At 49.6% G+C, this 27,585-nt stretch overlaps 2 long non-coding RNA genes across 4 annotated transcripts; both read right to left on the minus strand.

Annotated features, from left to right (window-relative positions):
* Window positions 1-9,381: 9,381 nt before the first annotated feature.
* LOC137862699 (uncharacterized) lies at window positions 9,382-27,352 on the minus strand. 2 transcript variants are annotated; one of them, XR_011100483.1, is made up of 4 exons: window positions 26,985-27,352; window positions 23,971-24,078; window positions 9,799-9,937; window positions 9,382-9,560 (listed from the first exon to the last, which is right to left on the minus strand). It is a non-coding gene; the product is annotated as an uncharacterized lncRNA (long non-coding RNA). The 2 variants fall into 2 exon arrangements; XR_011100482.1 differs by lacking the exons at window positions 9,382-9,560; window positions 9,799-9,937 and having other exon boundaries at window positions 23,606-24,078.
* On the minus strand, window positions 10,558-18,331 carry LOC137862573 (uncharacterized). 2 transcript variants are annotated; one of them, XR_011100403.1, is made up of 4 exons: window positions 17,016-18,331; window positions 16,014-16,652; window positions 15,363-15,896; window positions 10,558-14,900 (listed from the first exon to the last, which is right to left on the minus strand). It is a non-coding gene; the product is annotated as an uncharacterized lncRNA (long non-coding RNA). The 2 variants fall into 2 exon arrangements; XR_011100404.1 differs by having other exon boundaries at window positions 10,558-14,443; window positions 14,613-15,896.
* Window positions 27,353-27,585: the final 233 nt, after the last annotated feature.

The raw sequence follows: 27,585 nt of genomic DNA on the forward strand, positions 1-27,585 counted from the left end.
GTGTTCTTTAATTACTATGCAGTACCTGTTCCTTTGGTGGCACCCTCCAAACTGGATTTATGTGTTAATTTGCATCTATTCTTTTACGTTCCAGCATTTTTGAAAAGCAGAGAGATTAGAGGGAAAAAAAAAAAAAAAGAAAAAAAAAAAGGAGAGCAGTTCTCATGTTCAGAGTTAGGGCCTGAGGGTAGAGAAAACCCAAATAAAAGCAGGTGCTGTGCCAGCTTTCCCCATCCCTACGTGGAAAGCCCAAGTGCTGCAGAGCAGCGCTGCAGATTTCCTCGTCCCCTTGTGTGCCCTCACCCTGCCCTCTGCAGCCCCCATGACTCCCACCCTAGGGCTCAACAGCTCCAAAAAAAAACCCTAAGCCAAGCAAAGCGTGCCTTCACTGACCGATGTGCATGCCCAGGAAGTAGGGCAACACCTGCCTGGAGCTCATTGCCATGGACACGACGAGAGCCGCGGCCGAATCCGGATCTGGGGCCACGGCACCAGCCGGGAGCCGTAACCCCAGCTGTGCTCTCCAGCTCGCTGCCTGCCTTATTAGCTCTAAACAGCATCCTTATTTAACGCACTTCAATTTAAAGTGGAATGGATATTTCTTACTTCAGAAAGTCTCACCTGCCTCTCAAATGGCTCTTGGCACGCTGCCCGTTCTCACTCGCATTTTGCCTTTAACAAGGCGAAGCCTCGTTCCTCTCGAATGGAAGAGAGCTGGCAGGGCTTGATTGGAAGTTTGGAGTCCTTCCCCCTCCCCATCCACTTAGATGCCACAAGAGCCCCCAGATCTGCACAGCCTTCTTGTTGCCAGGAAAGCAAAGCTTTTGCCAACGCATCTCCCAGGTTCCTCATCACGGGAACTCGAAGCTAAAACATCAGACTGAAGCACCAACAAAGACTGGTGCAGAAAAGAAAGGGGGGAAGACGTGCATTGTTCCTGGAGCCTGCCTGGCCTCCTGCTACTCCTGCCCCCATCTTTTCTTCCTCCACCGCCACATCCTCAGAACATCGCAGCCCAAGGTAGAAATATCTAAAGCATCAATTTTTTTTTTTCTCCTTCCCATCCCCAACCACACTCCTGCTGCAGGTAGCTTGAAATGCAGAGATCCAAGAGAAAAGAGCATCGCTCACCGCTCCCACTTTCCTAACAAGACCTCATTACGGTGCGGGGAAAACTTGACCCTGTCAGAAGTGTCAAGCCGAGGCACCGCGTTTATTCCTCACACGGTCCCCTCCGTCTATAACTTAGCGGGTGCTGCCGGGAGGTTATTCTTTCTCTCTTTGATTGTCATGGGGAGTAAGCTTTTTCTTTTTTTAACAAAGCTATTTTAAAGCAGATGCTTAACTCTCTGTGCTATTTTAAATGATGCATAGGAAAAAAAAAAAAAAAGCCCACAGCAGACCACGATTTAGCACAAAGCCTGGATGAGCTGAAGCCTGTGTGCTCCTACCTGTGTACAGAGGGGTCTTGGCAAAGGCTTCCACAGGTGGCTGCTTTGAAGAAGACAGACCCATTTGGACCAGGAGATGCTCATTCATCTAGGAACAGCAGCAAACCTGCAAGAGGCTTCTTCAGTTGCTTTAGGAGGTGAGCCCATGCTCACCTTACCATGCTTCATCTCTGCAATGCAAGGAGCGAGCTGGAGGAAGGCTCCCAGCCCTCAGGCCCTGTGGGCTGGTGGCCAGGTTGTGACCATCCACAGCCAGAGGAGGGAGGAACACAAAACCCAATGCCCAGAAAACAGATTTCCACCTCCATCCCCAAAGGAGCAAGGTAGGAGCCACAGGAAAACAGCAGCTCCAGGGACCCAGCTTGGATTTGCACCGTCATCTGGAGGCAGAAGGGTTTACTCCACACTTAGTTATAATTTTGGTGCGCAGCAGATTATAAACCCAGTCTCTGAAGTTACAAAAGCATGGAGTCACTGTTTATTTGCAGTGTTTGATTATTACAAAGTTGTTCATGCTCAGCAAATATGTTTTCTGATAATCAGCTGGCATTTGCTTTATAGACATCTGCGTTACTAAACACGCAGAGAGGGGGGATTTAGGGATTGTGACAGCAAATGGCCCTCGTTTGGTCTCTAAAGCATCACGTGTACTTTCGTAGCTGCTCCATCGAAACGTGTTACTGTGGGTCCAAACTCCACCCAGCCCAGAGAGATGTTTTTTCTCCCAGATCTCCCTCCCTTCAGCAGATGAGGCCATGCTGCCTGATAGGTAAAGCCATCCCACTCCTCCAGCTGTATCGATGCTGCTGTCTGGCACTGAATTATTTAGCTTCCCCTCACTGCGAATGGAAATGATCTGCAGTTTAAATGGGATGAAGAGAAGTTTGCATCAAAGGCACCTTAACTCAGTCAAACACACGTTGGAGACTTCCTTGCCTGTGACTGTCAGGGGTAATAACCGTGGCTCTGATCAAACAAAAGGCCCTTCAGACCCACTTAGTCCCTGTAATCGGCAGGTTCACATCTCCTCTCCCAGCTGTCGGGGAAGAAAGTATTTAGAAGTCGAGTCAGAGGGAGATGGGGACGTTGGGCTGTGGAAGGTGAAAGACTTTCCCGTAAATTGGATGTTGATGTGGTGCTGGCAGCCCTGGGCTTTCTCAACGCCCAAACACTTTGCCGTGTGTGCTGGCAACACCCTCCATTTTCCTTCTGACCTGGCAGGAGAGGAGGGTCAGTGCTTGCAGCACTCGTGGTGGCTAATTCATATGGAAGTGCAGGGCTGTTACAGCTGTCGCTGGCACATCAAACACTGCCCTTCTCCTTTCCTAAACCTCTTCCTCCCCAAATCCACCATTTCTGACCACCCTCCTCCTACACACCCAACCCCACCAGCAGCTCTGCTCTCGCTGCCAAGTCCCCAGTCCTGCCCCACACCTGGGGCTCTTTCCCCACCTTCTCCATTCTGCTGGCAGTGGCACCACCGCAGCCATCAGACCCCTGCGGATGGTTGCTGCCCTCTCCGGGTCCCCCGGTGATGGGGAGCGCTGGTGGAGCATCCTCATTGGAAAGATGGCTTGGAGCTGGAGGCAAATCAGGGATTTCCCAAGCAGGGTCACTGCAGAAACCTGACTGTCAAGTGCTTTTTTTGGGGTGGTAGTAGAAATGCCATCGTGATGCACAGTGGACACCTTGAGGTTAAACTAAAATTGGTGGGAATTTGGAAAAAGAAGGATTCAGCCATCTGCCCCTCTCCTTCCCTTCCTCACTCCTTTGCTCCCCACAGGTGAATTCTCCCCTCCCATGCCACCCAGTGAGCTGTCCCCAGGTTGGGACACTTCCCTGGGGGACAGCAGAGGGATGCTCTGCCATCGCTCTGCCTGCTCAGCACCACAACTCAGCCTTCCCTTCCTCTGCAGCCCCCGCCACTTCCCACCCCCGAGTTGCCAGCATTAAAAGGATTACTGAGCAAAATGATGGGAGAGAAGGGATTACAGGGCATTATCAGCCTGATCCCCTCTTAATTAATTACTGGTCAGACATATGAAAGGATGGCTCCAGCTCACCCCACGACAGGGAAATGACATGTGCAACTGGAAGACGGCTGAGAAAGGCTTTGGTAAATGCCAATACTTTTTTTTTTTTTGCTGATGCAATTTCCTTCCCTCAAAAGGGCTCTTTTAGAGAATGGTACCTGAACGTGGCTGCTGCTATCACATTTGCAGTAGAGTTTGCTTTCCTCTTAGCACTCACCTTTTGCTCTTGCTTATGCCTGCACCTTCTCAGGTGGTCTGCAGCAAAGCCAGCTCTACCCCAGGCTCCTGGGCTGGGGCTGACACCACACAGCACCCTCCCCTTTCCACATGCTGGGAAAGCTGAACCTTATTCGGCTGACTGAGGAACTCCAGGCGTTATTGAGCTAGGCTAGGGTCACTAATCAAAAGGTGCTTTTCTTAAAATTCTTACGGATCGAGGCAATCACCACAACAATCAGCAATCCGGCAAGGAGGGGAAGGAGGAGGCTTGTCATTTCAGCTCTGCTCTCCAGAGGAAGAGATAACAGATCTATTTTGCTGTGTTTCCTGGCCTGAAAGGAAAGGCTGTTCATATCCCTCCCAAACCACTGTTTACTGGAACTGGCCAACTGTTGTTTTATTTTTCCAATTCTCAGGGTTACACCCCGGTAAATCAGAACTGTGGTCACAGCAGGCTTCAGACTGCAGGTCATGGCAGGACGTGGCTGAGCATCATCCCTTTTTCCATCACAACTTTCCCATGCATCTTCCCTCACTGCAGGATTGTTCCCCAACAGTCAGAACCTGAACACGACATCAAGTTTTATTTCATGTTCCCCAAAGCCCTTAGGCAGAGAACTCAAAGCATTTGCACCAACTCCAGTATCCCCACAGCCTGACTAGTTTAACTATTTTTTTCTTTTTTTTTTTTTTTAAGCCCCAACAAATCTGCAGCACCTCCAAATCAATAAAACACAGAAAAGCAAGGCAAGCTGCCACTAAACACCACTTGTTTAAAAAAGATCAGCTAAAATTATTTGCAGCTCCTCAACAAATTCCTGCCTGCTGTTTCCCCTGGCTGCTGTGCTGTAAAATGACCGAGGTGGAGCAGGACGCAGAAACAGAGGGACCAGCCTTCATCATCCTCCTCTCTGCACGGGGCACTTGGGCTTGCAACTCGTACCATACATTTGTTCAATGAAGCAGGGATGGTCACAGTGCTTTTCTTGCTTCAGGAGCTGAGAAACCCCAGCGGGGGAGCCCCAGGACAATCTTTCTGCTTCCAGCTGGGAGTTTTCCACAGGGCATCCCCGCAGCCCCTGGGACAGGCAGGCGGCCCCAGCACATGAGCTCCTCATTTGCCTGGGGGACAGAAGCCCTGCTCTGCTCTGTGCGGAAGAGGTTAAGGGAAAGGAAGAGCCAGCAAATTTCTGAAAAATATCAGCATGCTGGTTTTGACAAATACACAAATTGGAGCCGATTTGGAATGCAGATGTATGTAAACATGCATGAAATTATCCCGTCCCTCCTGCATAATGTCGCCTCGCAGCCACAAAGGCTCTGAATGCTCCAGCAAGGCCAGGCTGGTTGGATCCACTCAAATCAGGGAAAAGACACTGGGAAGAAACCAAGCAAAAGGGTGGGGGAAGAAGAAAGAAGACACCTCGTTGCGAAGTTTACCTGCCAGGAGCTGCTGCATTCCAGGAACCCATGGGCTGAGCTGAGCATCCTGCTGCCTCCTGAGTTTGTAAGGGTCTGGTGTCACACAGGCAGGAGACACTTGTGGGTTTCTCTGGGTGGAGAGTAATAGGTAAAGGGAAAAAAGAGGAGATAGAGGAAACAGAACAGGAGGCACCTGTGTGATGAAGGGATTTCACTAGGAGCATCTCTGGCCTTCACTTGCACACACAGAGGTGCCTCTCAGGACCAGCTGGCCTACACAGGAGCCATAGGAGGTTTTATAAAGGGAGTTTCAGCCCTTCTTCCTACCCACACATCTAAGAATCATGGAATATCCAGAGCAAGGCTACCTGCAATCTCCGGGCCACGTAGCAGTCACACTGTGACTCCTGCAAACAGGAACCAGGAGTCCCAACTCCTGCTTCCCTGTCCCAACCACCCCATCAGTGCTCTCCTCGGTGGCTGCAGTGCAGATCAGTTTAGTGCCAGCAGGACATCACCCAAACGGGACAGAAGAAGCAGTGGGTAAGCCCCCACCAGGGGAAAGCCCTTAAGAAAAGCCCCTGAGGAAAGCCCCCTTCTCTGTAGCCCTTCCCTGGTCAGCTGCAGCAGGGCTGTGGCAGAGGCAAGCTGCCTCCAAGACTTTCTGCACATAAAGAGCTCCTTTTTAATATCAAGCACGCATCTTTTCTATTTACCTACCGCCAGCCGTGCCTGCCCTGATACAAGCCATAAGCCCTGGCAGGGCTAATCTCCCCATCCCCGCACAGCACCTGCAAAGCTTCAATTCTGCTTTTCATAACGGGCTGTATGAACAAGCCTTCATTAATCCCACATCTTCCCCCAGCCTTACACAAGCATCCAAGCACCAGCCGGCTCCCCCTGCTCCATCATTTCAAGCAGGATTTATAGAGGAGAGGAGCCCCTTGAATGCAGGACATTCTGATTAAAATAGCATGAGGGACACATCAAAAAATGGAGAGGAGAGACAGTCCTGTGGGCTCAGTGGGTCTCATTGTATAGACACAGGCTCATCCACGTAACTTGAAAAATCTCAGCCCTTGGAAGAAAGGAATAGAAATTAAACAGAAGGGTCCCAGACTGCCAGAGGTACCCTGCTCCTGGATGGGAGCACTGGGAGTCACCACCCATCCTGCTGCGGATCCAAAATCCTTCCTTTTTGAGCAAGGAAAGCTGGAGGCTTCACAGACAGGTAAACAAGCACCCGCACACATAAATAAAGCATGGTAATAAATGTCTTAATAATTAGCAGTGATACAGATGCAGCTGAGCAAACAGCCGTGGATCCAAAAACACAAACAAGCCCTCTGTTTCCTGCCCTAGCTCCAGTGATAATTGCTTGCACGCCTCCATCACAGACGATCCCAAAGCTCTGGGTAAATAGAGATGGGGAAGTCATATGGAGCGGGGAGAGGCAGTGGTGAGGCTGAGGTCTCTTGTGAGGCCGTCCCAGGGCCCCACTTGGATCATACAGAGCATCCCTGCAGAGCTCTCACCCCCAGGCCACCACAGAGAGGTGAAAAGTCTCTACCACGGACCCCAGCACCCTCCAAGGCCCAGGACCAAGCAGGTTCAGCCACATCCAACCATCTCCAGAGAAGAGGAGAAAGCTTTTTGAGATGGAGCCAGAGTGGTACAGTTTGTAAAGCCCAAAATTAAGTTTGTTATTTCCTACTGCTTTCCAGGAATCCCACTTTCAGATTCTTGGGGGAAAAGAAAAAGAGGGGTGAGGAAATTTGGACATGTTTTACTGATCTGCAGCTCTGAGCCCCAGTATGCGTGGGGGTACAGCTGCTGTGGGGCTCCGTGGGACAACCCCGACCTGTGCTGGATTGTGCCCATATAGGATGAGCACCTCTACAAGCACCTCTTCCTCAGTAGCACCAGAGAGAAATCATTACTGCTGGGATCAACAAGGAAAGGCAGAGCTGGGACAAGGAAGAGAGCTGTACAAGAACACAAGCACGAGCCCCTCCTTTCTGAGTTCCAACTGCAAAAAGGATAAAAAATAAAAACCCTTTGAACTTTCCCTTTGAGTCTTGAGCTCTTCTAGCATTTTTTCCCCCCCCTCTACTCCAGACTCAAAGATGCATTTCTAACCTCAGAAGTAAAATCCTCCTTTTGTAGCAGCCATTAACTGGCTTTTGGGAAGCTGGGCCACCAGATATGCCCCTAATCCCATTCACACTTCCAGCCCCATGTTCAGAGCCAGTCTGCCCAGCACTTCTCTCTGCAAGAGGCTTGCAAGGGGAATTAGCTGCTTCCTTCAGCCACTGCGTCTGGCTGCCTTGATATATTCTTAAATATGGGGGGAGGGAGAAAAAAAGAAAAAAAAGCAATTGGCAGAGCAGGTTTGTTGGGGAGACACTGATGTGAATTTGATCTCTCTAAACGGCGCGTTGCTCCATTATGGAGACACACAAAGCAATGTCAATCACTTTGTCCTAGCACAAAAGCTAAGAGCTTGCCAAAAGGTTGGCAGCAATGCGCACACCGGTGTAGGTGGCAGGGTGTTATGAGACTGAGTGCCAGTTTGATCAGAGCTGCTTAGATTATGAGGGTGTTAAAGTGTGTTTGTCATGATTTAAAGCGTTAAACCTTGGAAGTGGTGTATAAAGGCTGACATGAAAGAGTCTGAGCAACACATCCACACGCGCGTGTGTATTTAAAGTCCGGGGAGCCAAACACAGATCATGGTTGTGAATTCCCAGCTGCCCTTGGAAAACCTTCAACTCAGACATGTTCCTATATAGGGGCATTTATTAAGCAGGCACGAGTCGCTATATGCTTTTTCCGTGGGTGTTCCTACTTCCAGACACTGCTTGCATGTGCAGGACCTCTCCAAGGGACAGTGGGTGGAGGGGAACCAAGAGGCAGAGTTGTTCTCCTTCCATGCTCATATCCCAAACAGCACATGTCAACAAGAATCAAAATGAAATAAGAAACAAGCTGAATTACTGCCTTGAACAAAAACCAAACCTGCTCACCAATCCAAACACATCTTAGTATCCTCTCCAGAAAGAAAAGAAAGGAAAAAAAGAACAGAGCATTTATTAAATTATTCTGACTTTTTCTTATTACTGTCTCTCCTGGTTCAGACTAAGGCATTAAAAAGCCACGAGGCACATTGATCTTGTGCTATTTCCCATTTAATATTGAAGCACTTGAAGCTCATGGGAAAGGTCATTCTGATCACATCTCTACCCGAGGAGATTTGGATTGCACAAATGAACATCCAGACGCTCAAAGCTCCTGCCCACCACACGTGGCTGTTCCCTTTGGGTCAAACACTGCCAGGCTACGTTGTGAGCCTCCTGTTGGTGTTCACTGAAAGAAGCAAAATGGCCTTTAAAAGGAGACATAGCCAGCACGGGATGGAGTCAAGAGGAACTCCAGCTGGACTGTTAGCCTGGAAACTGCCATAAACTGTGGAGGTGAACTCCAAATGAAAGATCACGCAACGGGGACCTGGAGGCAAGCAGATGGCTTTTAAAACTGGGAGTCTCACACCAGCTACAAGCAAGTAATTACCAGCAAGTCACAGCTGTGCTAGACCACATGAGCAGGTGAAAATGTGACTATGCTAGGGTGTGATCGCACTGCCAGCATCCTCCTACACTCCTCCTCTTCCCTAGCTGGCCCTAATGCTACCAGATGTAGGGGTTATTTGCTTCAGAGAGGTTGGAGCAGTTTCTCCTTAGGAGGCCTTTAAAAACAGGGGTGGGAAGGAAGTTAACAAGATGCTCTGAAGTGGTGGATGAGTGTAGTTACCGTTGTGAGAGGTGAGGAGTGCATCCAGAGAAACACACAGCTTCCCAAAGAGGATGCTAAGGACTAGCAAGGCGTGAGCTGGGGCTGGGAGGGAGGTTTCTTCACTGGATCCCTCACTGCCTGCTGACCAAGCCAGTCTGTTCCTGAATGCATAAAGACACCCGGTGCAGAAAGGCTGTATTTGCCCCAGCCACAGCTGGGGGGGAGCAGCTGATGCCAAGTGCCTGATCCAGAGTGATGGGCTAGGCTACAAAAGCCAACCTTCAGCAGCCAGCCTGCTCCAACTACTCAGCTTCTTTTCCAGATGCTTTTTCCAACAAATCTAAAGAGCATGGACATACTAACAGAGTCTGAGGACTTTTGTTTTGTGCATTTCAACAAGAAAAAAAATGAGAAAAAGCAAAGAGAAGTATGATGCTGAAACATCTCCTCCAGCCCATGCAAGCCACTCTCAAGTGACCTTACCTGCTGTCTTCAAATCCACCAGTGAGAAATTCTTGGGCAACAAGCTGGTTCCTGCCTCCGCTGAAGCCTGAGATCTCCTGGCCATTCACTCCTTGGCAGCTGGGAGAGGTGCTGAGCCCCTGTGTGCTGAACCACATGCAAAACCCCCAAACTCTTCCTCCTGGTCAGTCAGAAATGCATATTTAAGAGTGTCATTCCAGCAAGGTAAATCAGACCCCACATACCCCCAGCCATCCTCCCCTTTGCCTTAGTTTTCCAACCCCATGGCAGAGGTTTCCTTTCCAGGCCACCAGACGCTGTTAGACAAATGAGAGAAAATCCATCTTGGCCATGAGGGCAAAGGCACGATTCCTCCCCCTGCTCACCCCTCTCCGCAGCAGAGGCTAAAAGCCACGGACAGATAACTTCTCCTCTTGCTTCCTTCCTCCTTCCTTCCTTTCTGCAATCCGAGGAGAAGAGGGTGAAGAAAATGGCACTTGGATTAAATAAACTAACAATCATCACGCAGGGCTTTTAGCTGCAAGTGAGCCAAGTGTCCTGTAACATTAAATAAATGCAAGATTAACCTTCACGGCTTCCACACTAAATTATTTATCTTGAGAGGCGAAGAGGTCAGGATTGAAACAAAGGGTAAATATTTGACGAAGGCGCTGCATGTGCTGGCTGCACAGCTGTTTGCCGACCGCACCGGTGCTGCCTGCACATCCCTCCCACGGGGCTGGTTTCACTGCACCCCAGCCCATCGGCACCCCGGGACTCAGCTACAGACAGGATGAGGCCCTTGTACCCTTGGCCATGGCATCCTGCCTGGCAAAAGCCACCAGGGCAGAGGAGAGTCCCCGTGATGTGACAGGGGATGATACTTGCCGTGATTTCGCCCAGCATCCGATGCGTCTTAATTAGCAGTCGCATCTGCCTTCAATACTGGAGTATTATTAACCGCATGATTTACATACAACCATTTGTGTAGCCACCGTAGGCAGGGAATTACCTGATAACAAAATACCCTGCTGTTCATGCTAAGTGACAGACTCAGAAATATTAGTCTGTTTAATCAAAGCACTAACAACACGGAATAGACAAAAATATTTTGCCATTCCCTAGCTGATCTCCCCCATTAAGATGCTCAAGCATTCTTCTGTCAAAGACATGCCAATTATATTTTTTTTTCCCAATAAAAAATTAAAATTTAGCCACTACTGGGAAAGCATACGACATCTGTTTAACAGTGAATAGCAACATTACAGTGCATTCAAAGGTGAGAAATGCAAAAGACTATGGCCAAGACTGATGTAATTAGCCAGGATGTACAACACCTTAAATTACGAGCACTGTACTTCCCAGAAGTGCCAGGCTTTGGAAGAAGAAGTGGGCAGGATCTCAGTGTTAAGTCACTTGAAAACAATTCCCGTAACGCACATTTTTCCCTAGAAGGAGCACCACCAGCTCACTAATCCATAACTCTGCTTGAAGCGCCCATTTCCTAGCTCGCCTTGCTGTCCCAGCCTGGAGCAGATGCAAACCAGTGTGGGTGCAATGGACTTCAGTAGGCCAGGATGTGCAGTGGCAAAGAGGAAAAAAGAAGAAGAAGAAAAAGTCCAAGCTATGAAATTTAAACATTTCAGCTATTTTTGAATACAACAAATTCACAGTATCATACTCCAGGAGTGTGAAGGAGAGAGCAAGGCGAGGTGCCCTCTGCCCTAGGCTGCTGCTCAGTGGGATAGACACAATTTCTCAGGCAGCTGTGTGGCCTGTCCCCTTGGTGTACAAGGCATTAAACCACTCGCAGGGTCCAAGGTCAGGAAGGGATTTTCTCTAAGTGAAGGGAATTGCTGGAATGGGCTCTTACACTCCTCCAACAGTAAGGTGTGTGCTTTGGCTGTTGGATCATCATCTGCTCATTTCTATGCAGCAGATCCTTGCTGTTCTGGGAATCAAAGATGCTGGCGCTGCTCTTGATCTGGTGGTGTCTCCAAGGAGCAGTTTAGCTGGTGGGGCTGGACCTGGGAAGGGTGTGAAGGGGTACTGCAGAGCCTTTCCCAGTCCCCACTCCTTTCTCCTTGCACCAAACCCCTCCACCTGAAGATCCACTCTCCCAGGACAGCCCATCGTTACCAGCACCCCATGAGGCACCAAGGCACAGCCAGGAGCACCTCAGATCATCCCGGAGAGACAACATCAGGGGTCTGGAGAGGAGATACCCAGACAGAAGAGCCCCTCCTGCCACCAGCTGATGAAGGCTGTGCCTCTGCTGCCAGACAGCACGTGTGTTAGCACAGGGTCGGGGGGGGGTGAGTAAGCTGTGAAACCCTCCTGCCGGCGAGATATGTTGCTTTCTACCAATTATGAGCACAGCTATAGGTAAAGAAGCCATAGCAACAAAAACTTGACCTGCTCTGCTCCAGAGACATAGCTGGAGCCTATTCGAGCCTTAATGCAGTCTCTTAACGCCTACTGCTGTTAATGGTTCCTGCATAATAAGGGGGATTACGGATCTATTACCGATCTGTCACCTCTTAAAGAATATGCCATTAATCACGATCGTTTATTTGCAAATTGGTTTATAATTTTGAAAATCTTTTGCAAATTACTTTAAATGGAAGAGGGTGGGGGGCAAGGGACTTTCAAAGCAGGCCTCCATGCTATTTCTTCCCTCAGCCTAGTGCCCCTTTTTGAGCCAAATCACTGTTTGTGCATGCCTGCATACATTCACAGAGGTATTTACATACGGGAGTAAACCAGATAAGCACAGCCAGACATTCCTGGCTCAGCCCCTGCAGACGCCGGCCTCCCTGAGAGACTCCCCATGCTCTCCCTGTTCCCAATCCTTTGCATCCTTCCTAAATGTCACCCCCACACCCAGCTCCATCCTCCCTTGGCTGGGGAGGAGCATGGCCACCCCATTCTCCAGCTCCACGGATTAAGGCGGCTTTGCCTGGATTACGGCTGCCAATCAAGTTCAAGTGCATTTTTCGTAGTTGAATGTGTGGCACAAGGTTTCAAATAAAATCATCAAGTGCAGTCGATTAAACTCATTAAGTCCTTACGGACTCGCCTGTGTACTGTGCTGTTATCAGATTCGGAGACATGAGAATTAATTAGGCCGCTGTTCTCCTTTGTCTGGATTAGCGTGCCAGGCCTGGCGCCCGGGTGTTTTCCTGGGGAAACACGAGGCCTGTAATCTCCTTACCAGCCCAGCCGGGCAGACGGAGGCCTAAGAGATTTCTTCAACATTCCCCAAAGATCAAACAACAAGAACACGCTGGTCTTTGAGGTTTTTTCCTCCTGTTTTTCTTTCTTTTCTCCTCGACGTGCAGTGCAGCTCATGAATAAAAGGCAGCTCGGTGGGAAGGGGCAGGCAGGGAGAAATGGCTGCAGGAGCCAGTGGGTTCCTGGCACCAGGGCTGGAAATGCTCCTCAGGTTAACCTTCTCACCAGGGCATACTAGGGCTGTCCTGCAAGCTCCTGATGGTGACAAGGGCCTTTCCATATCCACAACCTTCCTCCTCCATGCTGAACAACACTTCTGACCCTATGGGAACTTCCCCCACAGCCACATCCCTGGAGTCACCACTCACATTTGGGTACAGACACACAAAGGGACAAAGGGTGTCCTCTCCACCCGCACAGATCCAGAGCACTTTGGAATCACGGCTGCCACACGACACGACACGACTCTCCAGGACATCCCATGTGCCACTGTTTCTGCAGCAAGTGCAGTGCCTCTGGTATTTGCATCACCCACCTCTGGGAACTACAGCTCTTTCACAGAGCAACCATTGCATTTGTGAGCTGCTTGGAGAGATGGACATGTAGGTGGAAGGAAAGAACAAGACACAGGCTGCTGGGACAGCATAGTCCTAAACAAGAGGGTCTGTGGAATCAAGTATCCATGTGGTTCTCTGATCTATAGTGGAGGACACAGTGGACAGAAACGCCAATATGAAGATAAAGAGGGATATATGTAATACACCCAGCTGCACTAAAATTTGTAACATTCTGGTCCCTTCCTATGGAGCAGAATCTCACTACTCAAATACCAACCCTAAACAACCTCCCTACATCACTCCCCATGCGCTCCCCTCTGTAGAGAAGACATACATGGTATATATTCATTATCACAAGGCTTTTAGCAGAGAACAGCCTACACTCTATTACCAATATCAATATCACACACTCTATACTAATACCAACATCATGCAATAATGCAATACTAATATACACAGCTGAACAATTAGACCTCTGCAGCGCAAGGGAGACTTACAGATTCCCTTATAACCCTTTTCTAGTGGCACAAGGAACTTATTTTACATCAGGCATCTGCAAATCTCTCCCCTCACTTTAAGGCTGCTCCTCATTCATCAAAGTCAGCTATTATACAGGAGGGCAGGATATGGGAGATCCGCAGCCAGTGAGGACACACAGGTGTCCACGTGTGAAATGAGGGTTTCTGCCTCTGTCACAGTGAAGCCAGTTGGTCTTTAACTAAGGTATTGTTTTGCAGAGCAATGCAGCTGAGGAAAGGCCTTACGAAGGCGTATTGCCAAAGTGAACTTTATCCAACAGGCTTTTCCAGTGGACACAAATCCTTTCCGATGGGCCAGCTGCCCGCAAACACACTGCAACAAATTTATGAGAACATAACTGTGCTGTAAAGAGATGAACTTAAGGGACAAAGAAAAGTAATCCATATTAAGGCTGGCAAGGGCTTTGCACCTGCTAACAGTCCTGCTGAATTGCATTTGAGGGGAGCTGAACTACAGCAATTTCTAAAGTAAATCACTTGGGCCTGCCAGTACTTTCTCCAGTTTATTACAGAAATTTACTCACAAAGGTCAGTGACCCCGCAGTCAATGACTCCCCCAGGTGACTTCCCGAGCCGTGTTAAGCCACAAGCGTTTGCTCTCACTCCCTCTGATCTTCCCTTTCTCTCCTCCTCCTCTTCCACTTCCCTGTTTCACTCGCCACTCCACTGAATCCCTTCGTTTTTTCTCTCTATTGTCAAATCACGGGAGCAGGGTGTGATGTGACAAGGCAGTGCTGCAGGAACAATAAGGGATGTGGACGTGAAGGAGCAACAGAGAGGCAAAAGGGCTGAGAAGGGAAGCCGAGAAGCCTGGATGTGACGGAAGGGAAAGGGAGGTGTGAAGAGCTGCAGGGACAGCAGTAAGGCAGCTACAATCTCAGGAAGGATGGAGGATTTTCATACCTGCCTCTCTGTAGAGATGATGTGAAGTCAGGGGTGACAGTGGGAGCAAAGCTGCATCCTCCAAATCGCAGAGGGCCTCCACAGTCATGTAAACTGCAAAGGTGAGGAGGAAGACTAAGGGGCAGAGCAGGGGAGAGGCACAAAGCAGAAGGTCTGATGGCGTTGCATGGGAGAAAATGAGGGCTCCTGGCCCAGCCTGTCTTGTAATGAGAGCGGTACAGCCCAGACAAAGGAGGTCATTCAAGGGCGTCAGGTGAGTTCTGCTCTCCACCAATTTCCACTCCTTTCCTAAAAGGGGGTATAGAAAAATCTGCATTTTCCGAGCCCAGAACATCTGCACTTAAACTAAATGAACCCCACCAAAATCTTGTCTAACTGTAGCCAAATTCAGAAAGCCAACTCTGCTTTCCAGCAAGTTCTCCAGGCCTGATATAAAACCAACCCTCATCATTTCCCCAGTAGAAACTCAAGAAAAAGAAATTCTTCAGGAAACACTTCACCCAGGTACCAACTGCTAAAAGTTTAAAGGCATCCCAGTCCACAGCAGGATTTCTGCCACTTCTCCATCCCTGCCTGCTCCCTTCTGCTTCTGCCCAGGCACCTCTCTGAACCAGCCGTCAGCACTGCTTGTGGTCAACACAGCCTTCCACAAATTATTAATCACAAGTGAAAACATACGGAGTGAGCAGGCATCCCTCCTCCTTTCCCAGTTCTAAAGGGTTCTTCTTCCAGTGTCTCCTTCTCACTCACCTTTTTCTTTCTTCTCCCCCCACCACACACAGGGAGTCGATGGATGTCTCTTTAAGGCCCTGTGCCTGCCACCTTGCAGCACACCCTTGTAAATCAGATAAATATCTCAAGGATCCTTATCCTGGGAAAATTGAGATAATTGCGTCAAATTGAAGTGCCTCTCTTTTATTTTTCTTTTTTTTTTTTCCCCCTTCTTCTTCTCTTTTCAGCTGGAGTCTCTTGTAGTAACAGGTGTGCTGACTGCTAATTCCTGCACAGGAGTTGCTCCCGTTCTCAGAAGGGATGGCCCTCGATGGCTGGTCCCAGGCAAGCTCGTGAAGGGATTTTTAACCAAGGTATGCTGTCAGTCAGGAACTTTTTCACAGCTCTGTCCAAGTCTCTCTCAGAAGAGGTGATCCCTGCCAGCGCATCCCTGACACACACGTGCTCAGGAGGTGTCTGCTGCGGTGTGCATAGCAAGTTGTGCCTGTAAGAGGTTACAAGGGATCAGCTCTGGTGTCCTCCTCCCACGATGTGCCCAGTGCTGTACAAACTCTGAGGAAGACATGCAGGAAGGTGAAGTTTTAGAGACACAAGAGGGATGCTCTTTTAGAAAAGGGTGGAGAGAATAGACTTAAAATACAGCCTGATGGCTTTCACGCTTCTCTGTACCTGTCTCCACGTGGCAATAGTAGGCACATGTCTGTATGCAGTTCTTGCACAAGCAGTCCTGCAGAAAGCCCACGGGCAATTTCTCCAGATGCTATGATGTGGTATCAAAAGACTGTGCACACTCAGACACTCCATATACACAGGAGGTCACCTCCCTCCATCACACAGTGTCCTGCACGGAGGAAAAGCTTGCCCAGGATGGCAGGTCTCTGCCGACGATAAAGTAAATTCCTGGAGTGCTGAGTCCTGGCTGTGGCCTGCCAAATCTCACAGCCCTCGGGACAAGGGAGGGCAGGGAAGTGAGGCAAGAGGGAAAGAAGCAGAAAAGAGGAAAATACTTCACCTGAAGTGAGTCTAACAGGGTCAGGGATTTGCTGGTAATGGAAGAAAGGAAAGGAACAGGAATTGGGCTAGAGCAGCCCAGAGGTGGGGATGAGTGGATCAGAGGGCTGAGTCTCATGAAAATCTGTGCAGGAAGCACCAAAGGAGCCAAATTCCTTTGTGGAGCATTTTGCAGACTGTTTCACACGGTGTTCGTGGCTCCTCTGATCTACCAGTTCTTGCAGAATCAGAACTGTTCAAACGCTGTAACTGTGACTTGGACACGACATAGGGACACCCATCTGGGGCTGCTGCTTCCTGAAAAGAGTGAGAGCATGGAAGATACACAGGGGACAAGAAGGGCACAGTGAGAAAGGGAGGAAAAAAAAAAAAAGAAAAAAAAAGTAGAAGTAGAAATGTACAAGAGCAACAGAAGAAGAAAAGCAACTAAAGTGACAGACAGCAAACCTGATCGTGATCTCAGTGATAACACGGGACATTGGGAAAACAAACACAAGAAGTACAAAGGACAGAGAAGAACAGGATTCAGGTGCAAGGAGATGGGACATTAAGAAAACAGCAGGAAAATTAACACAGTAGTCAAGCCAAGTCAAGAAGGCCCTGAGTGATGATCTAAGCTGGCCTGCTCCAAGCTGGTCCTTAATCTCTTCCAACCCATACCTTTCTGTGACCCCTTGGCAGGACAGAGGAACACCGACACCATATGGGAGGATGGGCAGACCCCAGAACCAGCCCCTATTTCTCACTCTCATTGCCATGTGCATCTTCCTCACCCAGAAGCCATGAAAACACCTCCCACCAGCTGTTAAGAACAGACACAGCTGCAACAAGTTATTATCCCTCCCTCCCACTGTAGTGGCCAAAGCCACCAGAAGAACAGGGCACAGGGCAGCAGGTGAGGAGATCAAGAGGCAAGCAGTGACCCTGCTGCTTTCCTCCTGGGGGGGAGAAAACTTCACAAAGCAGAAGTGTGCGGTGTTTTGCTTTGGGCACTCTACAGCTGAACACACAAACAAATTGGGACTGTCAGGAGGACAGAAGGTGAATGATGGTGCAATCCGAAGGGGATGATTACTTCTCTAAGAGATTTCCAAGCAGCACCTGGGGTCTCAGGGGGAGCCAGCAAAGAGGATTTTTAGGTGACTCTGCGTAAGGCAGGGAGCACAAACACAGGAGGTGCTCAGGGAGGGGGATTTATTCTGCACCAGAGAGCTGGCAAGCAGTGAAGAGAGACATGATGGTACTGAGCATGGCCCTCATAACAACAAGCCTCCTCCAAGTGCGTGTTAGACCTTCAAACCCAGCCAGCTCAGCTAAAGCAGACGTTGGCTGGGAGAAAGCAGAGCAGGCTGGCTGCAGGCCCCATGAGATGAATGCTGAGCTTGGGCGAGCGGTCTTGAGGCTGCAGGTGGGCTGAGAGAGGAGGACAACAGCTGCTTCTACTTCATCCTGGCCTCCCGTGCCAGGCCACCTTGTCCCCAGCAAAGCCACAGCTCTCTGCAGACTCATCAGAGCCCATTCTTCTGCAGAAGCTCTCACACACACCAATAATAACCTGAGAGCCCAGGCAGGGCTGAAGGAAGATGAATGCAGCGGCTGAATGAGGTAGTTCAGAGTTGCAGCTCCAGCCAGAGCTTGGCCTGGGTGTCTCTATCCTTTCCAGCTTTGGGGAGGGAAGAAGAAAAACTTGGAAAGCCGGAAAACAGCTGCCCAGAAAGTCCAGTGAGGAAGATTGGATAGAGGGAATTCCCATGAATCAAATCCCTCTATGTGATTGCAGCCACCACGTTCTCACCTTCCTCTGCCAAGCCACCAGAAGCAGCCACCGTGGAACACCCTGCCCTCTGCTCAGGACACATGCAGCATAAGTTCACTGTGACTGTCCATGTTGACTTAGCTTGAGCTTGAAAGCAGCACCACAAATGCAGAGAAGGGAGGTTGGTCCTCCATGTCTCCCCCTTCCCTTGCACTCATCCTACAAAGAGGACGAGGACAGGTTTCAGTGCCCAGGGGGCAGGATGGCCCCTGCCCAACCTGTGCAGGCACTCCTGGCATCGGCAGCCCCCTCACAACATTTCCCCTCCTCTCGGGAAGAACGGGCTTGACGGTGTTTTGACTCCCTTCTCAGAGACTCCCACACGGCACTTTACAATCCAGCTTCGCTCTCGCATACACATCCCGGGCTGCATCCCAGAGACGTGTGTCAGGCACAAAGCGCTGTCAGTCAGCCCCAGTCACAACACTTCAGGGCTCGGGAGAAGCCTGATGGATCGGGGGGAGGGTACACAGGAATGAGAAGAAAAGGCTGAACAGCTAAAAAATGAAAGGAGAAAGACAAATCCAGCGGGGGAATGGCAGGGACTGTTCCATAAAGAAAGGATGCTTTTCAGCTGTGATAAGGTAGTGGTGTCAGGCGTAGAAAAGGACGGAGATGTTCGGATGGAGGTGGGAGGGAAAGCTCATGGCAGGAGTGACCGGGGGCAGTTCTCCCACCACCACCCAGATATTTCTTGCACAACAAGAAACCTGCAATCCTGATTGCCCAGAAATGCAAAGCTGGACAAAATAGGGAGCAGGGGTCCAGAGGAGGGGTCCAGAGGAGGAGATGGTCCATTAAAGGGTGCTGTAGTGGGGAGGGACGAGGTCCCTCCCTGTTCTGGGAGATGAAGGAAATGGAGAAAAGACCTCAAGCACTGCACAGAAGTTTGAGATTAGTTGAGTATGCTCATATTATGAATCTCAGTCTCTTCCACCATGCATGAAATGAGTAAATATTCATTGGGCTGAAGAGAGAGAGAGGAGAGGGGGAGGAGAGATGACTCCATAGTTTAATTGAGATAAGTGTTCACTGGAATACCTCTCCCCCACTTGCAGGCTGGAAGACCTGCTTCTTTTTACTCCCCCTCTGCAATCTGGGGATTAAATAATGTTTAATCATTCCTTACAAAGTGGAAAAGCTCAAATGGCAGAGACTGAGCAGGCTCCCCTGCCACCTTACACACAGAATGCCCTGATAACCAGAAGGGTCTCTTGGGGAGGGAGCCGTGGGTTCAAGTCTCTCTCAGAGAGAGAAGAGATTGTAGGGAAGAGGGCTCCAGCTGCTAAACTATGTGGTAGGAGTCACAAACATTTCTCTGCCCATGCAGACCCTATTGTCTCAGCTGTACCCAGAAAAGACCTCATGAACTGGGCTCATGCCCAGATTATTCTGGTGTTGCTTGGACATAAGCTAAGCACACCGGAATCATAGGTAGATCTGGCAAAGTGCAGACAAATCTTTAGGGAGGATCAGGAATATGGAAATATGGGCAGCTACATTGAGAGGCAGCAGAACAGGGCTTCTGAGGAGCCAAACTAGACCCCTAAAGTTACTTTCTGCTTGGTGTAAAACGTACATCTTTCAAACAGACATTTCTTCATAGATCTTGTGAGATGAGACAACAGACCCGTCCTTGTTGTCATAGAGAAGACAGAGGAAGGCACAAGCAAAGCAACCACATGAGAGCCTGCTGCCCAGCCACACCATTGCCACGTGAACCTCCATGAATCCTACAAGCCTCTTGTCCATCAGGAGACACCATCACCTCCCTAGCTCAGGCAGGGGACGTGGGGGCACAACCCAGGAACTCTTTCAAATTCATCACAGAGGGGAAGATCCCCTTGCATGAGAGCTGTCTGCAGCTCTGGCCTCACAGGCTGTGTTCTGCCAGCTCTCATAGGGCTGGAGTGTTTTTTTTTCTTAGCCACAGGACAGACAGGGGTGGTGGAGTGGGTGGCATATGCTCTGACTTCAAAAGACATTTGCTAATCTCTGAGGTGCAATCTTATTAGAAAAATGCAATAGGTCATGAGGGGTAGGGAGGGGAAGCTCTAGAAATTACATGTCACCTAAAAAATTGGCTGGAAGAAATGGGAGTCTCTCTGCAGGCTGACTCATGGGGAAAGGTGAGTCCATCCCTCCCACTTCCTTTCACTCACCTTCTCAGTCACCACTGGTTTTCCTCTGGTGCAACCCAACCTCACAGCTCCTAGTCTCTGTGTGTATCTGACATATGGCAGACGGAAGGGGTAGCAATACTGTGAAGAGCATGAAGGGACAGCCAGGTGAGGAAGCAAAGAGAGTAGAGTAGGACCCATATCCTTTAAACCTTGGGATCCGTGCTCTCGGTCACCTACCTTCACTGGGGAGCAGAGCTCATGACTCAGACCACATAGCCATGGTGAGGAGCCACCAGCCTTGTGAGTCACTTTTATGATCTAATCACTGGGGAGAAGAAAAGTCCAACGAGAGGAGGATAGAGCAAGCCTCGCCCTTTGCACAAATAACTTCTAGAAAGTGCTGCAAAACATCTCTTCAAACCCAAGAGGAGGCCAAGGAAAGGGAGAGCCCCCCAGGCACCCCATTATTCCCCCAGCCTGCCACGAACCTGTAAAGCGATCGGCCCTTGCAAAGCCCAGCCCGGCTCTGGCTGGGTTAATGTGACAATCCATTTCTGACAGCGTGTCAATACAAAGCAATTTAGGAGTGCATGAAAAATCGACCTGAGGTAACAGGCAATTTCTCCGCTCTGCTGGTTAGACGGAAGTAGGGACCAACGAGGCCAGCAGCTCCACGCACACCTCGGTAGTGCTGGCTCTGCCCACGTTAGCGGCTGTCACCGGGATGGGGCACAGCCGGAGCAGGACATCATCTACAGGACACGGTGTCAGGATGAGGAGCTAAGGCAAGGAGAGCTGAGGTCGGCATCCCGCTCTTTCTCCACATTAAGACTAGTTAACCAGAAGGCATTTTGGTATGTGAAGTAACCAGCTGGTTATAACAGTGGTTTTTAATGTATGCATGATTGCAAGGCAGCACCCTGACCTCGAGTCCATACAGCCTGCCCCTCAGGGGGAGAGCCACTGGCTGAACACTCCAGACTGCAGAGGGATAAGGGGCAGTCTAGAAAACCCAACAAACTGTGGCCAAAGAAGCCAATTCATCTTTCAAGCCAAACCCCAAGCATGCCCAGGACGGAGCAGGGGCACTCACCAACACCTTCTGCCACAGCCACGAGCAGGTTTCACACCGACACATCTGCCCAGGAGAGGCAGTGAGCATTGCCATGGGGAAGCTGGAGGTGCAGTGGGAGAGGAAGACGAAGGCTCTGGCATGGCCCTCCTTCCCTCTCTGGCAGCACCGATTGCTGGAGGGCCATCACCTGCCTCTTGCCCACATGGTGGCCACCAGCAGCCATCTGAGAGCGCTGCCTCCACCACGCCGCGCAAATGCATTGGCTCAAACACCTAGGCTGGCGTAGAAAAACAGAGGTTCAACCCAATCCAAGCAAATCTGTCTGCAAATGCAGCAGCGTGCTGGCAGTGCTCATCCCACACAATGGGCTAGCGGACCCTCCCACCACGCTAAAAGCATCGCAGCCTGTTATTATTAAAAGCAGAAAACACAACGGAGCCCACACTGCCGAGTCCGGCCTTTTTCTCCTTCACAGCCCCAGAATGTTTCAGCCTGAAGAGCTGGTGTAGATCCCTCACTCATCTAGAGAGGCCAGAAGTGCCGCCTCTGCTGAGAGAGTCAGTCGAAATGATGCTCGCTGCCTGCTTTTTAGATCGAACAACTTCGAATTGGGCTGAAATTCCCGCCCATGCTGTGCCCCATACACATACAGCTCTAGAGGGGGCTAAGCAAGGAAATGCGCAGTTTAAAAAAAGGTAGAAAGGGTAGAGAGAGGAAATAAAATCGTCGTGAATCTGCCAGAATGACTTGCTGGGTTAAACCTACCCTTGGAAACATTTTTACCCAGGAAACCATGGGCTAGAGCCAGAGAGGCAGGGTTTAGGGTTGGGTCCTTTTTGTGTGGTTGCATTAAGAGTAAGATTCCCATTTTATTTTGATTTAATAAGCTCGTTAATGCATGTTAACAAAATTAAAAGTCATTATTAAAGGCAGATGTATGGGTGTATGAATAGCTAAGCATCAGCTTTGCCTTCAGATCATCCACAGCTTCAGCGTATGCTTCCAATAACCAGCTGTCACTTACCAGCGATGTGGTAACTCTCTTATTAAATCCTAAATGGGCATATGGGGGTTACATTTAACGTGGTGCTTCCCCCCCTCCCCGACTTCTATCTTTTCCCACACGCAACTGAGCCAACTCACGAATTCCCTGCAACATTTTTTCCCTTAGTTAATGGGATGCATGTTGAGATCAGAAAGGCCAGATGATGACCTGTCTTTTTTGTTTCTACATCTCGTTGGAAAAATCCATATGATTCTCCATGTGTCAAAGGAGTCCTAACACATCCCAGATGCCCGAGCGCTAATTGCGCTTTTTCTACTAGAAGCCGCTGAGCTCCCCCGAGAAGCCCTTCAACCACAAGGCCTGTTTGTCCAGCGCTGCCACGTTCCTGAACAGCTTTGCAGTAACAGGCTGGCAAACTCAGCTCTTGGAGGAGCCACGAACGACAACCCAGCACAAACACCTCCTTACTCACAGACTGCATATTCAGAGGCTGCTGGAAACCAGGGCACCGTGGGGCTTGTGAGAAGCAAAACCTGCTTCTGCGCTGAGCACTGGGGCAAAGGGTTAAACGAGAAAATCGATCTTGTTTGCAAAGTTCCAGTAGGGCTACAGTAAAAATGCCACCAGATGCAAACAGTATGTAAAATCAGGATAACGCTTCCGCCTTCCGTCGGTTTTCTTATCTTTTGCTTTTTAGCTAAGGCAAATGCAATTATCCACGCGGGAGGCAGTGCCTGTACCTGCCAGCGCTGTGACCTCCAGCTGGGAGCAGAGGGGACGTGTATCCCCTGCCAAGTCACCCCAACGGGCTGCAGCCTCATGGGCTGGGCAGGAGCAGCAGGAAGGGGCAGCTCTGCTCTGTCCTGCCCCAGGCTGTGGTCACTGCTGCCCTGGGAAGTGGAGGAGAGCATCGGGGTCTTGCTCTCCTCCTGTGTCCTCCTCTAGCCCCTGTTATCAGCCACAAACATGGGATATTTGTGGTCTACACTTGCCCACCTGTATGTAGGAAGGTCCTGTACAGAGTGCCATCAATCATCCGCAGAAATATTAAGCTGCTGGGGAGCTGAAGCTGTCATGTGCTGTATTCATTCTTTTGAGGATCAAGTATCTCAGCAAAAGCAGGAGTCCACACGCAGAGCCTCCTCCATCCCTGATCTCATTATGGCCCTGCCACGTGCACAAACCCCTTTCCCTCCCGGTCTCTCTTCCCACAGCACTGACCACAGCTCATAAATTAATAAGTGCATGTACTTTTAAAATCAGGTTTGTGGTGAGGGAGACAGTGAAGATGAAGTGGAAGGGAAGGGGAAGAAAACAAGCCCAACACATACAAACAGCTCAAACACTGCAAAATGTTTAACAACGTGTAAGTCCCTCAAAACCACAAACCCCTTGGTCTCTATCCGCTGGCCAGATTTGCTAATAGGTTTCCTACCAGTGCCAGTGTGAAAGGCAGTGGCGCACAAGGACCCAGCATCCTTTGTTCTTACTCCAATTATGTGCCAAAATAAATTCAAGGGGGAAAAAAAGCCTAATCCATAGTCACTCTTTAGTCTTGCACAGCTTATTAAAACCAAAAGGACAAGATAATCCACCTGGGCTGGCAAGTTGGAGGCTGCTCATCCCCCTTCCAGAAGAAATCAACTCATGTATCCTCCTCGGGCTCCCAGGAGGCTCAGAGACCAGAAGACACCGACAATATGCTACAGAAAAGAAGAAGAAAGAAAAAAAAGAAGTTAATTATGGAAAAGGTTCAGAGGAAAGCATGTTTCTGCACAGCTGCTGAGGGCAAGAAGGAGCTGTACGAGCAGCAGGAGCTGCTGGCTCCAGGCTCATGGTCATCAGAGGATCACACCAGTGAGGCATCACCAGCTGGGGATTTGGTGGGATGGGATGGGCAGCTCCAGAGGTTTGTCAGCAGACTGAGCGTGTCTCAGCAGACTGAGCCACAAGGAGGCTGAAGAAGAGAAGAAAAGTCTGTGTTGCTATTGCCCAGCTTGACCCTGGTGCTGGAGAGGTGACAGAAACCAGGACAAGCAATAAAATTGGCAGGGCTTTGCTCCCCTCAAGACAAATGGAACCAGGGAAGTGGCAAGGCAGCAACGTCCTCACCAACATGATGGATGAAGACATATGAGAGAATAGAGGAAGATCATTTAGGGTCAGCATCACTTGGACAAAGGAGATAAAAGCAGCTCTGTTAGGAAAGTGATGAAAGACCTCCCTGGAGCAGCAGGAATGGGTTTGAATGGACGTGGAAATTCCTGTTAACACCATTAGAAAGAGAGAAACTATCAGAAAAATACTTACTGTGGGAGACTAAATGGGCAAATGAAGACCAAAAACAAAAACAAAAAAAAAATCTGAAACAGTAGGGTCCAGATATCCAAGTTACCACAGTTAAAAGTGGAACAGCAACAGTAGATGTAGCACCAAGAAGGGAGATTGTTTTAGACTCAACATTGGTGAGTGATAAGAACACCATGGAAGGGCTGGAACTGGAAAATAACCTTGGACAGGGTGACTTATTTTAAACTTTTGCTGTATTTTGACATATTTTAACCAGAGCAGACAGATAAACAAGAGCAGAATGTCGCCTAAAGGTTCCTGGTTTCAAAAGGGCAAACCCATGTCTTGGATATAAAAGGGAGGTTTAAGGAAGCTTGAACCAAGTGAAAAACTCCGTGGAGACTGCATCCCAAAGGTGGAAAAAATACACAAGGAGCAGCTCCTAACTTGCTGGAATTAATATGGTAAGAGGGACAAACGTAGTGAGGAAAGAGCGCAGAAAAGAAAATGATTAAACAGCAGAGAAGGAAGGTTTGTAGGGGCTGTGAAGTGGAGAGATAGAGTGAGAAATGCCAGAAGTCAAACTGAGTTAGACCTTGGGAAGGATATTAAAACAAATAGTGAAAGGTTCTCCAGCCATACAAACACAAAGATAATAAAGACAGAACAAGCAGTGGTGTGATGCAGGACAGGGAACAAGAGTTCACAGGAAGTCTAGGTGAGGCCCCAAGACTAAATGAATTCTTCTCGGCAGCTCTGGACAGGGACAATAATTGTAAACATACGAACTAGGCTGTGTAACCAACATGGAAAATGTTCTTACCACAGCTGAAAGGGAAGTGGAGAACCAAGATCTGCCTGTGATCAAGTGACGGGGCACCCAGGTAGCCCCCGGCCCAAAGTCCTGGTGGAAGTAGCCTGTGGTATGACAGGAATGGGGTCAAGGGCTCTGATAAATCCATCAGAAAGGAGGTGGAGAACAGAAAATGCAGCACCAAGAAGTAAGAAGAATGAAAAATAAATCTGAGCAGCTGCCAGCCCGGTGTGCAAGGGAAGAAGGAAAGACAGGGGTGGGCTGGAGGATGCTGGACTATTCTGAACAGGGACTTTTATCATTTTTGTCTTATTTTTCTGATAATATCTTCTTGCTAAAGGAAAATCTGCATGTTAATGAATCGTTTGATGCAGTGGCATGATGAGAAATGACTTGCTATGGTACAGAGGAGGAGGCTTAGAGCCCAGGCGATGTAGAGCCAGGCTGGGATCTGGTGGTGCAGCAGCAGAGGGCTGGGAGGGAAGGGGACAGCAACAAACAGGTCACCTACTCTCAAGGACAACAACAGAAACAATAAAATCCTGCCAGGATAACCTATGAGTAGGAAGTGACCTAAGAGGGGACACAAACTTTTTGTTTTCTTGGCTGAAGGAGATGCGATTACTCTCTCCATCCTAACTGTAAAGAAAGGAAAAAGCAGTGGAAGGATGACACCAGTGCTAAAAATATATCAACTAGCTAGAAACATGCCTAAACTCAGAATTACGCCTCACCAGAGCAGTGAGGCAGCTGGGGCAAACGAGGAGGAGGAAAAAAAAGGGGGGGGTGGAAGGAAAGATTTTTAAGACGGAGCCTGCTAGGAGTATGAAAGGGATTTTATGAGGTGGTTCCCAGCTGGGAATTTGGCCAAGGTACTGAGGTTAACACACCCACTACTCTGAAAAATACCAAGGGATTTTCAGCAGCCAGAAATTGCCAAGACCTGGGTTTTAAATCTCCACTGCTGAAATGCAACTATTTATTCAGAGCAGTTCCACTTGAGTAACTATGTGAAATGCTGCTCTGAGACTCTCAAAAGTCTCCCGGGGAGCAGGCAAAAAAATACATATATTCTGTCTAGAGCTGATTCTCTTTCCACACTTCTCTCCCTCTCATCCCTCTTCACCACTAACAGGATTTGCAACAGAGCAGCCCAGCCCTTGGGGCTGTGCGGCTCCTGGCCCCTCTCCCCACGTTTGTCACCCCATGGAGATCTCGCCTTTGGAAATCCAGGCGTGAAGAGCAGGGTCCCTGGAGCTGTGGGGACTGCAGACACCTCTGTGCCCTCATGGCAAGCAGGGAAAGAGTTTAGGTGTCTGTATGAGTAGCACAGTTTGGATGTGTCCAAGAAATACCAGCTAGGAGCAGATGCCTTCAGAGCCACTCAAGGCTTTCTTAATATCAGCCTACCTGGGATGAAAGAGAAGTGAGCCATCTCCAGCCAAAGCAAAGTGAGGAGTTACCAGCATCCCCAGGGGCCCACAGGGAGCAAACAGCTCATGTTACCTCCTGCCGTCTCCTTGCCATGGGGAGACCCAGGTACCACAAAGCCAGGGGGGTCTTTTGGTGAGGTGGCTGCACCGCGTCTTCCTGCAACAACCGCCAGACACTGCAGAAAGAAATTGATGTGCCGTGGCCCTCCATTTGCTGAGGGGATTGTTTTTATATCCCTGTGCCTTCCTCTGCTCCGTATTATTTGTCCCCTGTGTGCTATGATACCAGTGAAAACCTCCACACTGCAGCCCAGACCCGAACCAAGGAGCGCTGCCAGCAGCAAGCAGCACCCACGGCACAGCACAAAAACGCCCCAGGTCTAGGGAAGCCATTGCCTTTCTGACATGCCCATATTTTCTCTTCTTCTCAGGGGACTTACTCAAAATCGTTTGCCATCCCACTAAAAGCACCTTGCACCTTCGTGCTGAATGCCCACCTGCAGCACACACCGAAGCCTCACACCTGGCCCAGCACCTGCCCCTGGGATCCAGCACCCTGCCAGCACCTGGGGACGAGCACAGCCCTTGCTCATCCATCACCTGACGGGCTGTGGGTGCCAGCATCCCTGGTTTGGCTGCAGATGAAGCCCAGGCTGGTAAAACACACCAGGGCT

Source organism: Anas acuta, chromosome 11 (genome assembly GCF_963932015.1).
Source record: "Anas acuta chromosome 11, bAnaAcu1.1, whole genome shotgun sequence".
In the NCBI taxonomy this organism is placed as follows: domain Eukaryota; kingdom Metazoa; phylum Chordata; class Aves; order Anseriformes; family Anatidae; genus Anas; species Anas acuta.